The sequence below is a fragment of the Salvia splendens genome, chromosome 5 (assembly GCF_004379255.2).
Source record: "Salvia splendens isolate huo1 chromosome 5, SspV2, whole genome shotgun sequence".
Taxonomy (NCBI): Eukaryota; Viridiplantae; Streptophyta; class Magnoliopsida; order Lamiales; family Lamiaceae; genus Salvia; species Salvia splendens.
This window is the reverse complement of record NC_056036.1, coordinates 25,392,337-25,410,516: the sequence shown is the minus strand read 5'-3', so window position 1 is coordinate 25,410,516 and position 18,180 is coordinate 25,392,337.

Here is an 18,180-nt window from a genome sequence, read left to right as displayed (position 1 = left end):
CGGTACCCCACGGCCAAAAATGCCCAGCAACCAATGCCCCCGGGGCTACGAGTGGAAAACATGAGATGGGGAATCTCTTAAGCACCAATCAATATTATTCCCTCATGGAAGATGAAGATTACGAGGATGGTGATCATGATGCTAATGAAAGCTTCGAGAAGGGTGCGCATCTCAGTGACGATGTCGGTGGCGCTAGCAACCCAATCTTGGAGATCGAGGCGGATCACGAATGGCACGACCAACAAATGGCATGTTTTGGAACGTTAGGGGTATTGCGAATGCGCCAACCCAAAACATTTTAAAAAGATTAATTAAGTCTTACAATGTGCACTTTCTTGCAATTATAGAGCCGCTTACAAGCCCCAACCCGGAGAAATTCTCTAGAGCTCTGGGGCTATTTTTCAAAGGCTCAAATGCTAATGGAAAAATCTGGATTTTTGTCGAGGAGGGTGCAAACTTTGTTTTGGAAGATGATTCGGATCAGGTCCTACACGGCCGCCTCCTATCTCCGCACCTAGAGAATCCCATCTCCGTTTTGGCTATCTACGCTAAGTGTTAGCGGGCGGATAGATATCACCTTTGGGATAAGATGAGAGAAATCTCGACCCTCACTGAGGGGACCCCTTGGATCGTCGGCGGGGACTTCAACACTATTTTATCCTCTCATGAGAGAGTCGGGATGGTTGACTTCGCTGATACAATTGAGGACTGCAGATTACTTGACCCAGGGTTCGACGGCTCGGCCTACACGTGGGCAAAGAATGGACTTCTAGAGAGGCTCGATAGAATTTTGGTGAATGATGTTTGGCCACAAGTGTTTGAGGCGACGAGAGTCACTAATCTCCCACGTGTCTCATCGGATCATGGCCCGGTGCTGGCTAGATGCAGAGCCCCCAACCGGCACCCAGGAGGAAAGGCTTTCAGATTCCAAAACATGTGGATCCGCCACGAAAGTTTCTTGGATCTTGAGCGCAATACCTGGTCCCAACCCTCTGAGGCCGAGGGATTGCTCAATCTCCAAATTAAGCTTGCCCGCACCAAGAGAACTCTCAAACAATGGAATAGAGAAGTCTTTGGGAATATACACGCCAATCTAAAGGAAATGGAAAACAAGGTGGCCGGGGCCTAGTGTGAGTTTGAATCAAACCCTTCGGCCGAAAATAGAGTCCTGTGAACAAGCTCATTGCTAACTACATCCTTCTCCTCAAAATGGAGGAAGACTATTGGCGACAGAAAGCGGCTCTCCGGTGGCTAGCGGATGGAGACATTGAACACAAGATTCTACCAAAGCTGGGTTAAACAGAAGAAGGATGTACTCAGCAATTTGTTTGTTGACCTCCGCTCTATTCCGGGCCGAGGGTCACCTTCAAACTCCAATTGAGCCACTGCAATGTTCTCTTCACAATTTTTGAGATTGGCGTGTATATTCCCAAAAACCTCTTTGTTCCACCTTTTAAACGTTTTTTTGATCCTTGCTGGCTTGATCTTCAGGTTGAGGAGGCCCTCAGCCTCCGTGGGAGCCATCCAATCTTCTTGCACCAACTCACCAAATCCCTCATGCCGAACCCACATGTTTTGGAACCGGAACGCTCTACCACCCCCGTGGGTATTAGGCAGCCTGCATCTAATGAGAAGAGTGATCCGAAGCAATACGGGGGAGGTTTGTGACTCTTATTGCATCAAACATTAGGGCCGTCATCTCACTGATCAGTACCCTATCTAGCCTTTCCATGAGGCCGTTCTTAGCCCAGGTGAATTCTGAGCCATCGTAGCCTGGGTCCATTAGTCTGTAGTCCTCAATGACCTCGGCGAAATCCACCATTTCAGCCTGACAGTTTGTGTCACTCCCCGTCCTATCTCGAGTGGAGAGGATTGTGTTGAAGTCCCTCCAATAAACCACGGTATTCCTTCCGAGTCCTGGTTAATATCCCTCATCTTTTCCCATAGGGCATACCGCTCTCCTCTCGTGCATTTAGCATACACGACCGAGATCATAATAGGGGTGAAATCCGAGGACAGGTGAAGCTCCCATGCAGCAGCTGTTCTGAGTTATCCACCACAACAAAATCCATCACTTCTTCCACAAAAATCCAAATTTTCCCATTGATGTTCGACCCCATAGGACAACCCCAACACTTTCGAGAATTTGTCCGGGTTAGGGGGGTAAGCGGCTCCATTATTGCAAGAAAACAAATATTATGAGATTTAATTAGTCTTTTAAGGATGTTTTGGGTTGACGCGTTCGCGATCCCCCTAACGTTCCAAAATAGAGAGTTTAGTGACATGATTAACAAGAGGAGTTCGTACCCGCCGGGATTGACGCCCCCCCTTGGAATTCAATGATTTGAAGGTCATTCCCTCCATGAGGTGCCGCGGGCTCCAAAAGGGCGGGATTGGCACCATCATCTTTTTCATTGTGAGAAATGGTATCTTCCCAATTTTCCTCGTCTTCCATATCATTCTCCATAATGTTCTCTCGAGCCATGAGGGAGAAATATCGATTGGTACTCATGTGACTTGATGACCCTTGTGCCTCGGTTTTCTCTAAAGCGAAGGGTTTAAAATAGCCTTTCGGTTGCACTAGGTCACCCGAAGCCGGGTTCACTTCGCGCCACGCCATACCTGCTCCTCTTGGCTTACCCCCGCGCCCACTTCCAAATGATGGGGATTTAGCGAGCATCCCTTTAGGTTGATTAAGGGTTTGCTCATCATCAACGATGATCATGTCCTTACTCCCCGCACCTTGCATATCACCCAAAAAGTCCGGTTCCGACCACTCTGCCCCCGAATGCACATTGGCTTTCGGGTTCATCCGGATGTTGCTTTCCTTTCCCTTGTGTTTCCCTTGTTGTTTCCATTCCATGTTATTATCGGTCTGCCTCGGTTCAACATTGTTCTTCTTAGCTCCTAATCCTCCATGTTGTGGCTGTTTTGGTGTTGCTACGTTGTAGTTTCGTTTTGGAGGTCGGTCCGCCTTCCCGGAAGCATAACAAACTTCGCTCTTGTGACCGACATGTTTGCATTCTCTACAATAGGACGGGATCTTATCCCACCTTACTTGCTGCACCAAGGGACGCCCACAAATGTCAAGGATGATCTCGTCGGGTGGAGGCTTTGTGATGTCGATCTCAATGCATAGCCGCGCAAAGGAGAGTCTCGATTTGTTGGCCGTTGCTCTATCTACTTGGATCGGGTCGCCAAGGAGTTTCCCAATGGCATAGAGGGCCGATTGATCATATAGGTGAATCGGGAGTCCAATTAGGATGCACCATATCGCCGCAATTGGAGACTCACAATAGGTGTCGAAGTCCGGAGACCATTTGAAGACTCTCATCGGATGCCGATCAATGAACCACACCGGTGTCCCTTTGGGTCCACTAAGGAGCCGAGCATAATCCGCCATGTCCTCAAATTGAATAAGAATATGTTTGGCGTTAATATATTTCCAAGTATAGCCACGGAAAAATTTAATATTGTCTAGGGCATTTTGGATTTGATAGGAAGCCGGGATTGAGTGCGAGAACTTACCTACAATAGCATGGCCGAGAGATGAAGCTAACCTTTGGATTTCTGACTCGGAGAAGTAGATGGATGGCACTCCGTTTGACGTGGAAGCAAAGCCAATATTTTTTATATTCTCCGGGACAAAGACTTGTGGGCATTCAACAGCCGATGTCACCCGCACCATATCGGCCATGGATTTTGGCTTGGTGGGGTTCCTCACTCCGGGCTCGGTATTGCCTCCTAAGGGGTTGTTTATCGGATTACCTTTCGGTTTAGCCCCAAGGTTTGTGTCGGTTTGCGGACCTTCACTCGGGTCCCTCTCGTTCATGGTGTCGTCGGGAGGCCGCTGCGTTTCCATTTCTTTTTCCGGTCTAGAAACGGATTACCTCTCGGAGAAACTAGGGCTTACCATTGTCGGGAAGTTCTCCCATTCGATTTCGTCCACATCCCAAATTCACAAAAGCCTTTAGTGGCATGGGGTTATTTGGTGCATTCACATGGAAATATTTGAATGCTAAATATATTTTACTCCAATTCCAAGAGGTGACCGATTATGCTAAGGTGCTAAATGGTCCTAATGGGAGCCCGAATTGGTATGTTGATATCTATCCGATGAGGGTGTTCAAGTGGGCGCCGGATTTTGACACCTTCTTTGCATCGCCAATTGTTGCCGTTTGGTGTAACATCATGGGAATCCCGGCTCACCTTTATGAGGAATCGGCCCTCATGGCAATCGGTAAGCTCCTTGGCACAAGCCGATCATGCCACAATTCATCAAAGTCGGCTCTCCTTTGCTAGGATATGTGTAGAGATTGACATTTCAATTCCCCCAACGAAAGAGATCATCCTCACTATCCGAGGTAAATATTCAAGGTACAAAGTGGCATGGGATCGTATCCTATTATTTTGTGCCAATTGTAAACATGTTGGGCATGGGAAAGATGATTGTCATGTATCAGGAAAAAAGGTTCGAGGTGGAGGCAAGGACGCTCGACCATTGGACATTCCGAGAAGGCTAAAGATTGTAAGAACCAAGCGAAGAACATTGAGGGTACATCGGGTGAGGAACCGTCGAAGCTAAGCGTGGCTAGTAGGAACCCACCAAGGGTGGACGAGGATGGTTTTCAATTGGTTTCGAGAAAGAGGAAAGGCAAGGTACATAAGGGCGATACATCAATGTCCCACACATCGACAATTGGCATTTGACCGGGAATGTTGCTACGGTGACATTTGGGAGTGACAAATCGGGAATGAATGAGCCGTGCATTAGCCCAATATGTGTCACATGTGGGCCCCCCATCCGGGAGATTGAGGGCTTCATCGAGGACCTTGACCCAGGAGGGTGTGTCCCTTGCGGCGGTATCCCTATTGCGGGCCCTTAACTAGGATATGGACTAAGGTTTTGAGGAAGCACAGGCTGCATCAAAATTGTAATAGGGTTTTTGAGAGTATATAGATGACCTCTCTAATTGTTAGGGAGGCCCTCGTTGTACTCTAATTTGTCATGGCGAGTCATCACTTTTGGGCGACTCGGTGTTTGTTTGGTTGTTGCAAATGGTTTTTGGTAATGCACAGGTGTGGGTCCGCCTCAACCCTCCACCCCTAGGGGTGTTTATTAAAAAAAATAAACAAAATCACGGTAAAGTATCGCTATCCTATTCCTATGCTAGATGATATGCTTGATGAATTGCATGGATCTGTTGTGTTTAGTAAGATCGATTTGAAAATTGGTTATCATCAAATTCGAGTTAGAGAAGGAGACTAATGGAAAACATCCTTTAAAACAAAATTTGGTCTATATGAGTGGTCAGTAATAATGCCTTTTAGTTTAACTAATGCACCAAGTACTTAACACACCTTTCAATAAGGCCAATCCAGGCCTCCGGGGAGTTTCTCTCTCTAAAAATGCGAGCCCCAAATGGTCACTGGCGGCCTACCCCGTCAGACAGGACACCCGACACTCCTTCGGTCATCCTAGGGAGCTGGGCACCACCACATAGTCATCGGCGACCTCCCCGCCGGGAGAGACACTTGAACCACGCAACACCTTGCTTCAATGGAGGAGCCCGATCCAAACAAGAGCTCCCCCCGGAGGACGTTTTCCAGTCAGCCGGAGAAGGCATCCTAAATGCGGCAACGCTCAAAAAGGAAGCTCGAAGGATTGTTGGCGAACGACTGAAATTGCGGAGATCCACCCCGAGTCCGACCTTGAAAGGGGTAGGAAACAAAAGATTCATCGACACTCCCTCCCCAACGGCCAAGTCTAAGTTCAAGAGAGCCGCGGCTAAGGGGAAGGAAGACGACGCAACCTCGATGATCATCCATAAGAAAAATCTGATCGACGAATTGAACTTGGCTGCGGATAATGCCGGGCTAGGCTTGTCCAAGGTAGACGACAACAAGATGGAGGAAATGGGTTCGGCCGGGAGCTTGTTCACCGAAAAGGAAATGCCCGTTGTGGCTGGTGGCTCCGTCGGCAACGAAAAGGTAGTGACGGCACCATCTTCCGGCCATGCCCCCGGCGCCGACGTTAAGATCAATGAGGAGAGTGTGGATAAACCACCATATGACCCAAAGCAGCCGTTGGCTGGTCCTAGGGAAGGACAATCGTTCTTGGTGGGAGTGAAGGTCAAATTACCCAAAAATGGAAAATGACTCCATTTTGCAGAATGCCTCCCTTGACTCGGCGGATATGTTAGACACCATGGCGGCGCAGCCCCTCCTCGGCGCCGGCCGGCCGGGGGACGCATTCGCGACAGCCGAACCACGACACTACCTTCCTTAGACCAACGAGCCAGCCCCGATGACGAAAGCGGCAACCAACACCCCCTCTCTTGAGGACTTCCCTCCACTTGAAAGAGGTAGAACTTGAAAACTCCGAGATTCTTTTGAAAGGGGCCGGATACACCCAAGGCTGAGCCCAAAGACGGGTGCTCAAGATCCCCGGGACAAGTCCCCCCCACTAGTCCCGATTTCATCCCCTTCGGTGGTACAACCCTAACCCCATGACGGGGTGGTAAGGCCACAGGCCAGTGACACGCCAATGTCCGAGGCGGACACGCAATGGAGGATCCCAGCTGTAGCCGAAGCCGAGGGCTGCGACATACCGGGCGAGGTTCACGGGAAAGGCCTGATGAACATCCCTCACGTAGTTGGAGGCGTAACCGCCGCTAGACACACTAGCAAACCGATGTCCATGGCGGACATGGTTCGAGCGACACCGAACCCCGAAGGCCCAGAGGTGTTCGTCCCGGAAAACCTTCAAAACATCGGCTTTGCGACCACTTCAAATGGCATTCCGGTGATCTATTTTTCCGGAGCGAAAATTCAGAAATTGGCTACTAGCCTTGGTCACGCCATTGTCGGTAAGTTTTCCCATTCTATTCCAGCCTCACACCAAATTCAAAAGGCTCTTGATAATATCAAATTTCATCATGGCTTCACTTGGAAGTATATTAATGCCAAACATATCCTTGTTCAATTTGAGGATGTTGCGGATTATGCTCGTTTACTTAGCGGACCTATGGGGACCCCAGTGGTTTGTTGATCGACATCCTATGAGAGTCTTCAAATGGTCTCCGAATTTTGATGCATATTGTGAATCCCCGATTGCGGCTATTTGGTGCAACCTAATCGGCCTTCCTATCCACCTCTTTGACCAATCGGCTCTTTCCGCCATTGGGAAACTCCTAGGAACCCCTATTCAAGTGGACCGCACCACAGCCAACAAGACAAGATTGTCTTTTTGCCCGGAAAAATCCGTGAGGGAAGAGGTCCCGAATAAAAGTCTTTCTTAGTGAGAGAAGCTCTCCCTTCTCTCTAAAAACCCTAACTTATTGTCTCGCTGGAAAATCACCCCGCCAACCTTCACCCCACATCCCCACCACCCCGTCGCTCCCCCGTCCCTTGTTGCCCGGCATACCGCTTTCTCCCCCTACAACCACCCCACCTTCGGCCTCAACTCCGTCGAAGGCGTGACTCATCGCTCCGCTCCACCACGTCACACTCACCAACTACACTCTCGACGGTTCCCCCCGTTTTGCTTGCTCCATGGTCGCCGACCCTCTTCTATCAAGGCTTCCCGAGAGCCAGTCCAGCCGTCTTGCCAAGGCTGGTCGGCCCCATGAGTTCCCCGCCGGACCCCGAGGAGCTGGTAACTCTCTCGGACCAATAAATGACATTCATGGCGATGGAGGAGTCCTCTCCGATGCAACCTCCCAAGAAAATGGTGCTAAAATCGGTGAGAGCAAGGCTGGAGATGAGAAAGAGCACCCCAGCCCCACTCACCAAAGATACTGGTCGGAAATGCTTCGTCTTAACACCTATGCCGGAAGACAAGCAACTCCGGAAAAGGATTGACTTTGGGTAAGAGAGTTGTTCGCCAGCCGTTAGCCCAAAATACAAAGGCTCCATCCTTTCGACTAGCTCCCGACGAAACTCGGAAGGGGAGCCGGGCCCGAAAATCAACACACATGGTTCAATACCATTCCGTCTGATGGCGGAAGAGGCACACACTATCCACAAGCCCACTCCCGTGAAAATCCTAGACTCCGGCCAAAACTCCGACCAGATTGCCGGCCATGCTACCGGCGACGGCTCGGAAGAAGGCGCGACGAAAGACAACCGAGATCTTCTTGGCCGAGGATGGAGTGGTCAACCTTCCCGAAATGGTGTTAGGGACAAAACCTCCTCTCGAAAGTGCTTTGGTGCCTTTCTGCAAAAGGGAGTCACGTGATTTACTAGCCGCTGAGGCCCCTACTCACCGTCGACTTGGACTTGGCGGAAACCCTTGATGCACTAGCCGCCCAGCCCCTACTCACCGTCGGGCTACCGGAGACCGATCGCATGACCACCGAGCCACGCGCCAGCCAGGAACCGAGACTCGAGCCAAAGAAGTCCTCATCTTCGACAAGCTTCATTGCATCTATTGAGGAGTTTCCCCCACTTGAGAAGGGAAGAACTATCAAAATACGGGACACTTTTGAAAATGGAATGCCGAATCGGAAGTTGGAGTTGCCAGGGGCGGGCCCGAAATGGGGAAACCGGGTGTCCCATGGAGCGCAAACTAATTTGCCACGTCTCCAAGGTAACGGAGAGCCGAACGATGTTGCGGCCACCCCAATGGTAATAGAGGGAAGGGATCCGGAGCCGAGGACTAATTACAACCATCCCCACTCCGGCTCGGGGGAGGGAACTAGCTAGGATTCTTTCTTCGCTAGCCAGCCCAAGAATATCAAGACTTCCTCGGGCCATGCCGGGAAACCGATAACGATGGCCGACATGCTTAAAGGAAACCCCGATCCCAACGGACCACAAGCATTCGAGCCGGAGAGGATCTCCAACATTGGATTTGCCTCTTCTTCAAATGGCATTCTGTCCATATACTTCTCCGGCGCGGAGACACAAAAGCTGGCCGAGAGCATCGGACATGCGATTGTGGGTAAGTTTTCTCATTCCATCCCAACGGGGCACCAAATCCAAAAGGCCCTTGATAACATCAAGTTTGTGGTTTCACATGGAAATATATTAATGCAAAACATATTCTAATTCAATGCGAGGACCTTGCGGATTACGCTCGTCTTCTCGGTGGCCCGAAGAGTACTCCGTGTGGTCCGTGGATCGACACCCAATGAGGTTATTCAAATGGTCCCCGGAGTTTGATGCTTATTGCGAGTCACCGATCGCAGCAATTTGGTGCAACTTAATTGGTCTCCCAATTCACCTCTTTGACCAATCGGCCCTATTCGCCATCGGCAAGCTTCTTGGCAACCCAATCCAAATTGATCGTGCAACGGCCAACAAGTCAAGGTTATCCTTCGCGCGCATTTGCATCGTGATAGATATTACAAGGCCGCCCCCCGAGGAGATCATATAGACATCTGTGGACGGGAGACAGTGCAAAAAAGTTCGTTGGGATAAGATCCCATCTTATTGCCAAGAGTGCAAACATGTTGGCCACAAGAGTGATGTTTGTTATGCGACGAGAAAGAGGGATCGGCCGGCAAAGAGAAACTAAAACAACATTCCACCAAAACAGGCACACCCCGAGGGACATGGCTCGAAAGGCAAGCAAGATACGATGAGGATTGATCCCAACCCCAATGAATGGAAGCGCCAAGGAAAGATAAAGAAAAGCGACGGTGATCGATCAAACCACAAAGCAAATGGACATAAGTTCGGAGAAACAACATGGCAAGGTCCGGACATATTGGGAGAATTGCATTGAAACAACGACGCCACTCCGGGGCCCCACGTCGCAGGTGGAGACCGACACGGTCGAGAGTCCGCACAACACAAAGGATTCAAGCCATTCATCTACCCCTGAGAAGTCGCGACGTCGGGTGATGCAAGGTTTGGGTCGACCAGCCGGGACGGGAAGCTTGCATCGGCAACCCAAGGTACAAAAGGCTTCGCATCCATGCCCTCCGGGGCAAAAGGTGTAGACCAAGAAATGGGGAACCACATGAGCACTAACCAATATTACTCCCTTATGGAAGAAGAAGAGTATGAGGTTGGTGGGCATGATGATTATGAATGCGCCGAGATGGGTGCGCGAGTAAACATGGATACCGGTGGCGCCAACAACCTTCCCTTGGAGTCCGAGACGAGCCGAGGAGGACATGATCATCAAATCATTGAATTCCAAGGGGGTCTTCACACCCGCCGAGTACGACTCCTCAATGTTAATTATGTCATGTAATTTCCTGTTTTGGAACGTTAGGGGTATTGCAAATATGCCTACCCAAAACATTCTAAAGAGATTAATTAAATATCATCATGTTCAATTTCTTGCAATAATGGAGCCGTTCACAAGCCCTAATCCGGAGCGGTTCTCTAGGGCTTTGTGGCTGGCTTTGAAAGGCTCAAATTCTAATGGAAAAAATTGGATTTTTGTTGAGGAGGGTGCAAACTTCGTTGTGGAGGATGATTCGGACCACGTGCTGCATGGTCGCTTTTCATCCCCGCGCCTCGCAAGCCATATCTTCGTCTCGGCCATCTACGCCCAGTGCACAAGGACGGAGAGACAACACCTCTGGGATAAGCTAAGGGTAACCTAGGCCCTCATCGAGGGCACTCCTTGGATCGTCGATGGGGACTTTAACACTATCTTATCCCCACAAGAAAGGGTCGGTAGCGACACCAACCGACAAGCCGAGATGATTGATTTTGCCGAGGAAATTGAGGATTGTAGACTCCTCGACCCGGGGTACGATGGGTTGGCCAACTCATGGGCGAAGAATGGCCTCTTGGAGAGGCTTGATCGAGTCTTGGTTAGCGAAGCATGGCCACAGATCTTTGAGGCGACGCGAGTCACTAACCTTCCACGGGTCGCGTCGGATCATGGCCCGGTTCTGGCTAGGTGTAGCGGTGCACAACGACATACCAAAGGAAAGGCCTTTAGATTCCAAAACATGTGGATCAGACATGAGGGCTTTTTGGATCTTATACGTGAAGCTTGGACGCAACCCACTGAGGCCGTGGGGCTGCTCAACCTCCAGCTTAAGCTTGCGAGAACCAAGAAAATACTCAAGCAGTGGAATAAGGAAGTCTTCAGGAACATACATTCTAACCTAAAGGAAATGGAGGACAATGTGGTCGCGGCCCAGTGTGAGTTTGAGGCGTACCCCTCGCCCGCGAATAGATCCTTGGTGAACAAACATATTGCTTAATATATCCTTCTCCTCAAAATGGAGGAAGACTACTGGCGCTAGAAAGCGACTCTCCGATGGCTCGCGGATGGGGACAAGAACACGAGATTCTACCAGAGCTGGTTCAAACAAAAGAGGATTCGGCTACGCATACATAAGGTCTCGATGAATGGGCACGATGTCACGGACGAAGAAGAGATCAAGAGCTCGACAGTCACCTTCTTCAAAAACCTTCTTGCCGCCTCTCCCCCGATCCTTGCAGAACCGGACCTTAACTTGATCCACCAACTCCCGCCCTCGGACCAACTAAGGGTTCTCTCTGAGCCTCCTGCGGTGGATGAGGTTAAACGTGCCGTGTTTGATATATCTGGAAATAGCGCGCCAGGGCCGGATGGGTTCCCGACCACTTTTTATCAATCGTGTTGGGACATAGTCGGCCATGACGTGGCGCAGGCGGTGAGACAGTTTTTCCTTGGGGCCTTCCTCCCTCAGAGCGTCACGGCAACGAGCATTGTCCTTATCCCCAAGAAGCTCACACCCAAAACATGGGGGGATTACCGGCCCATCAGCCTGTGCAATGTAATCAACAAAATCATCACGAAATTCCTCACAAAAAGACTAACCCCTTTCCTTTCCCAGGTCATTGCCCCGAACCAGAGCAGCTTCGTGAATGGTCGGCTTCTAAACGACAATGTGCTCCTTGCCCAAGAGATGTTCCACGAGCTGCCAAGATATGCGCCGGCTCTGAATGTTGCCATCAAAATCGACATGGCTAAGGCTTATGACCGCGTCCAATGGTCGTTCCTGATCAAGATCCTTCGGCGGATGGGATTCCCGGAGGCTTGGATCTCTCTAATTGAAAGGTGCATTGGCTCATGCTGGTTTTCGGTGTTGATAAATGGCGCCCCCTCGGGGTTCTTCAAATCTACCCGAGGCCTGCGACAGGGTGACCCTATATCCCCGGCCTTGTTCGTGATAGCGGCGGAGTACCTCTCAAGGGGGCTTGACAGGTTGATATTGGGACATAGAGATATGGCTTTTAAGGCGGCTCGGCATTGCATGGAGATAAGCCACCTAGCCTACGCCGACGATATCATCATCTTCACCCAAGCGGCTATGCCCTCCCTTAGGCGCCTACGATCTTGTCTTCAGGAATATGCGGAGGCCTCGTGCCAACAAATAAACCTTGCAAAGAGTAATTTTTATATTGCCGAGAAGCATGATGCGTTGGCCACCTCAATCCAAACCGCAGGTTCTTCTGGGGATCCTCTAACAACAAGAAATGGACACATTGGATCGGATGGGATGAGATTTGCCTACCCACTGCCAAGGGAGGCCTAGGCATCCGCAAGATCATGGAGGTACTTAGAGCCTTCAATATCAAGTTATGGTGGAGATTTCGGGAACAAAACTCGCTTTGGGCGAGGTACATTATGGCCAAGTATTGTAGCACGGCCTCACCACTTGCGGCAAGGACTTCGGGTAGGAATAGCCCAACATGGAAAAGACTCATGAAAGTCCGGGCTCAAGTACAGCCGCACATTCGGTGGATAGTTGGGCACGGCAAGAATCAATTTTGGGACGATATCTGGCTAGGTGACTCTGCCTTGAGGGACTTAGCGCTCGATGACAGAGGGTGCTCTAAGGCCTTGGTTGGGGACTTCATCCGAAATGGGCAATGGGATGAACCCAAGCTCCGAATCCTTCATGCACAAGCAGGTATTTCGCAACGTATTATCGAACAAAATCTCCTTATCCCAGTTGTAGCCGGAGAACCAGACACCCCTAGATGGAGCCTCTCTACGCTTGGGGACTTTTCTCTTGCCACGACATGGGAGACCATCCGAACCCAGAGGCCTATCATCCAGGGCTTGAATGACATATGGAAGGCTGGCCTTACCAACTCAATGTCTATTTTTGTTTGGAGGCTGCTATCTAACCGAATCCCGGTCGATACTAAGCTTCAATGGAGGAAGATGGAGATGGCATCTATGTGCCAATGCTGCCCACATAGGCCAAATATAGAGTCACTCCAGCACCTTTTTATACAAGGATCCGGGGCAACCAAGGTCTAGAGGGAGTTTGACACCTGGTTTGAAGGACCTGCACCTGCTCTCCAGATCAATGATACCATCCCGGAGAGACTTGTGACTTGGTCGCGGAGAACCCAGCAATCAACCAAAAAACATCTTAGCCATACCATGCCTTACCTCATTATGTGGTTCCTTTGGGCAGAGCGTAATAGGAGCAGACACCATTCGGTCCAGTTCAAGCCGTTCAACATGGTCTGGCAGGTTCAAACCTTTATCCGGAATTGCATGGCGAATGGGAGCATAAAGAAGAAACATTGGACAGGCATGAGACTCCACATGAACATACCACCTGAAGCTGGGACAAGGGTTCTGAGGCCTCGTGCCGTGTCGATCAAATGGCACCCTCCCGACGGAGCTTGGTTAAAAATCAACACGGACGGTGCGTTTTTGCACATGAATGGCAAGGCCGGAGGAGGAGGAGTAATCCGAGAGTCCATGGGGAAGCTGATAGCCACTTTTGCAACACCTTTTGATGCACAGTCGGCCTTGGAGGCCAAGCTCAAGGCTATCCACTATGGCTTGGTCTTTGCAGAGGAGTTTGATCGCCCAATATGGCTCGTGGTGGACTCTGAGCAAGCGCTAAATCTCTTTAACGGCGCAAGTTGGGGTCCGACTCATGTTAGACACGAAGTAGCTCGGCTGATGGTCCTCAAGCGCCAACTAACCCTCCATGCCTCCTTTATCCACCGGAAAGGTAACAAGGTTGCTGACTTTCTTGCAAACTAACCCTCCGTGCCAACTAACCCTCCGTGCCAACTAACATTACCGTGCCGAAACAGCCGCAACAAGGGGCACAAGGGTTGAATGGAGACCTCGAGCAGACGAAGGGAAACTCGAACAACAAGGAGCCGAAACAACAACGAAGACCCAAAGAGACAGACATGCAACCGATTTTAACCCCAGGCTCGGAAGGAACTATAGGTGGAGAATGGCAAGGACCGGATGTTATGGGAGATTTGCGTGAGGATGATCATGTGGACTTGCCCATCCGCTCCGACAAGGGTGACAAGAATTAGAGTGTGAGTCATATGTACGGTAGGGGTTCGGCCTTCAAACCTTTCCACCTTGGGCATGGTCGAGGGAGCTTGCCGCAAGGAGATACATTTGACCATTGGGCCACACCCTCGGACAAGGTTGGGGGACGGTGCGACGCAACCTCGGCTTCGGGAGAACTAGCGAAACCGAAAAGCTCATTCAAGCCTTTTGACCTGAAAAGGGCTGAGACGCAAGGGTCGGCAAGTCACATGAGTACCAATCGCTATTACACCCTCATGGCTCGGGAGAACTTTGTGGAGGATGATTGGGAAGACAATGATGATTGGGAAGAGCACCCCCAATGATGATGACGACAGCCATTCCCACTCTTATGGAGGCCGAGACATGCCATGAAAGGAATGACCTCCAAATAATTGAATTCCAAGGGGGGCCTTAACATGTGTGCTTGGGAAAAAAGGAATTGTAAGTTAGAGAGAGACGCTCTCCCTTCTCTCTAGAATCCCCCACCACGTTTTGAGTTCCCACATCGCCGCCCACCCCATTCTCGCTCGGCTCACCACTGTCGACGGTCCCCCTCACGCCCCCGCTCCACCAGCCACCCACCACCCTCCCGACCTCGGATTCTCACCAACCAACCCACTCCTTTGGCTAAGGCACGAACAAAGCTCCGGAGCGGCTGGTGACTCGACTCACTCTCTCGATCATGCCGGAGCGCCTGCCGGATCCCCCCCCGGAGTCCGAAGAACCGCGCACCATCTCGGACCAGCTAATGGTCCTCCGGCCGGCCGAGGACCCTCTCTCGGACCAGCCAATGACTTTCACGTCGGAGGAGTCTCCCTCCATAATTTTTCCCTGCAGGAAAGTGGCGAGGAAAACTTTGAAAATGAAGGTGAAGGCACGGAAAAGTACACCAGCCCCTCCCACCAAAGGCACTGGTCGGAAAAGGTTCGTACCCTCACCGATGCCGGAGGACAAGCAACTTAGGAAGAAGATTGATTTCGGGGCCGAAGGGAGCTCGCCGGTCGGAAGCCCAAAATGCAAAGGCCCCATCTTCCCGACGTCGATGGAGCCCTCCCCTAATCCCAACGGTGAAGATGAAGCTAAGATTAATGAAGAACTTGCCGGCGCCAGAACTGTTGATAACGCTCCGGCTGATGACCTTGCGGCCGGCGCAAACGCGGGGACCGGTGACGGAGGAGAGCACAACCCCCCACATGATGGCTGCTCGGAGAGAGATGGCTCTAGCATGGGTCAAAAGGCCTGGGTGGACGCGCTAGTCAACTTGCCCGAAATGGGCACAACAACAAAATCACTTTCCGAAAGTTCCTTGGCGCCTTGCCACTTCGGAACACCACGTGATGCTGGCCCCAATGCATCCGTTGAGCCCCCAAAACAACAAAAATCTAGCTCCTTTTTGCAGCAACCCAACTTTCCCGAATTGGCTTGGAGACCAAAACCTCCTTCCGAAAGTGGGCTAACTCCTTTCCGTCCCAAGAGCTCACGTGAGACGATTGTCGTGGAGGCCCCAACGCAACCAACAAAGGCCGAAATCATCCACTTAGCCGCCTTGGACTCGGCGGAGATGCTAGACACATTGGTTGCGCAACCTCTCATTACGGCCGATCACAAACCACTGGAGTTCCCCCTAAACTCTTCGGGATGCATGCAAAGTGTCACACACACACCTCGGGATGGAAATGGACCCTCTCTTGAGGACTTTCCCCCTCTCGAACGAGGACGAACTAGCAAGCTCCGAGCTACGTTTGAGGCTAGTTCGGAACATTACAGTGCGGAGCTCGGCCAGCCGCGACCGAAGTCGAACCCTAACGTCTACCGAGAAAAGCCTTTTATCGAGACGACGAACAAGGCCACGCCTAGTGCCGAGAAGGTCGCAGTGACAAGAGACACACCAACACCCAACGATACGCCTATGGATGATGCCGAACAGACCCTCACCGAGAAGGAAAAAGTCGAGAAGATCCACACCGAGAAAGAAAAAGCCGAAAAGCCGAGAATGGAAAAGCCGAGAAGGGCACACAACGGCAACGTAGGTGCCGAGAAGATCCACACCGAGAATGGAGAAGCCGAACTCAACAATCCGAAGAGAAATGGAAACACACCTAAGTCCGCGACGGATGCCGCAACACAAGGGCCGAATGTAGTTAATCAACTTGGGGGGGTAGAAGCTACACCGGGGCCCTCGCCGTGGCCGAAATCGATGGCGGACTTGCTTAGGGGTACCCCGTCGGGCTCGGCGAGTAACACTCTACAAGGCCGGGGTGAAGGCGCCGCAAGCCACCCCGGTCGGCCGAAAACGATGGCGGACATGCTCAAAGGCTCGACTGACCCTACCGGCCCCCAAGCCTTTGAACCGGATAAGCTCCAGAACATTGGATTTGCTTCAGTGTCCGACGGCATCCCGGCCATTTACTTCTCCGGAGCGGAAACTCAAAAGCTTGCTGAGAGCATGGGACACGCCATTGTGGGTAAGTTCTCTCACTCTATCCCTACGGGACTGCAAATCCAAAAGACCCTCGAAAATATTAAACTTCGGTGTGGATTTAGTTGGAAGTACATTAATGCTAAACATATTCTCATTCAATGCGAGGACTTGGCGGACTATGCCCGAATCCTTGGAGGCCCAAGGGGTACGCCCGTTTGGCTCATTGACCGACACCCGATGAGGGTCTTCAAATGGTCCCCGGACTTTGATGCTTACTGCGAGTCCCCCATTGCGGCAATTTGGTGCAACCTAATTGGCCTCCCCATTCATCTTTTCGACCAATCCGCCTTATTCGCCATCGGCAAGCTTCTCGGCAATCCAATACAAATTGATCGAGCCACGGCAAACAAGACTCGGCTTTCATTTGCCCGAATTTGCGTCGAGATAGACATCACAAAACCACCTACCGAAGAGATAATCCTCGATCTTGGTGGGCGAGAAACGGTGCAGCGAGTCCGATGGGACAAGATACCATCATATTGCCGAGAATGCAAACATGTCGGCCATGCAAGTGAGGTGTGCTATGCGACGGGCAAGAAGGAACGGCCGCCAAAGAGAAACTACCACAACGGCCCGCCAAAACAGCCACAACCCGAGAGACAGACCGAGAAGGGGAAGCAAGATATGGGGAAGAATGCCTCCAGCTCCAACGAATGGAAACATCAGGGGAAGAAGCAAGGCAAGGCCGGTGATCGACCAAACAATAACAAAACAAATGGGGAGGACTCCGGTGATACTCCCTGGGAGGGACCGAACCCCAAGGGTGACTCTACTTTGGGGAGCGGACCGAGCTCCGGAACTCAGAATGCCGGGCTTATTGCCGGGATCGAGATTGGGAAGTCCCCACCGAACCGGGGGAATCCATTGCATCCCACCACCGAACCACCAACACCACGTGGGAACATGGACGTGGAGTGGGGCTCCCCCAATGCGAGGAGCTTGGTCTCACCAGTTCGGCGAGGGAATCCGAGAGGAGGCGCGCGCCATGCTTTGACAAGGGGGCGTGGGTTCTTCTCGGCAAAGAACCACATGAGCACTAACCAATATTATACTCTCATGGAGAACGGAGAATTTGATGTTGAGAATTGTGGGGATGCGGACGAAGACCTTATGGAATTGCATGTGGGGGCCGAGAAGTTAGGAGGCAACAGTTCGGCCGAGGACGCCGAGGAGGTCGCTCCGAACAAAGAGCAACACCGTACTGACTATCAAGGAGGGCCTTCAACCTCTTTGGGTACGTACCCTTCTTGTTAATAATGTCGTACAATCTCATGTTTTGGAACGTGAGGGGGATCGCGAATGCGCCCACTCAAAACGTTCTGAAAAGACTAATTGGTTGTCATAATGTTTTATTTCTTGCAATAATGGAACCGCTCACACAACCGGACCCGGACCGTTTCTCTAAGGCCTTGGGGCTGTCCTTCATTGGTTCGAA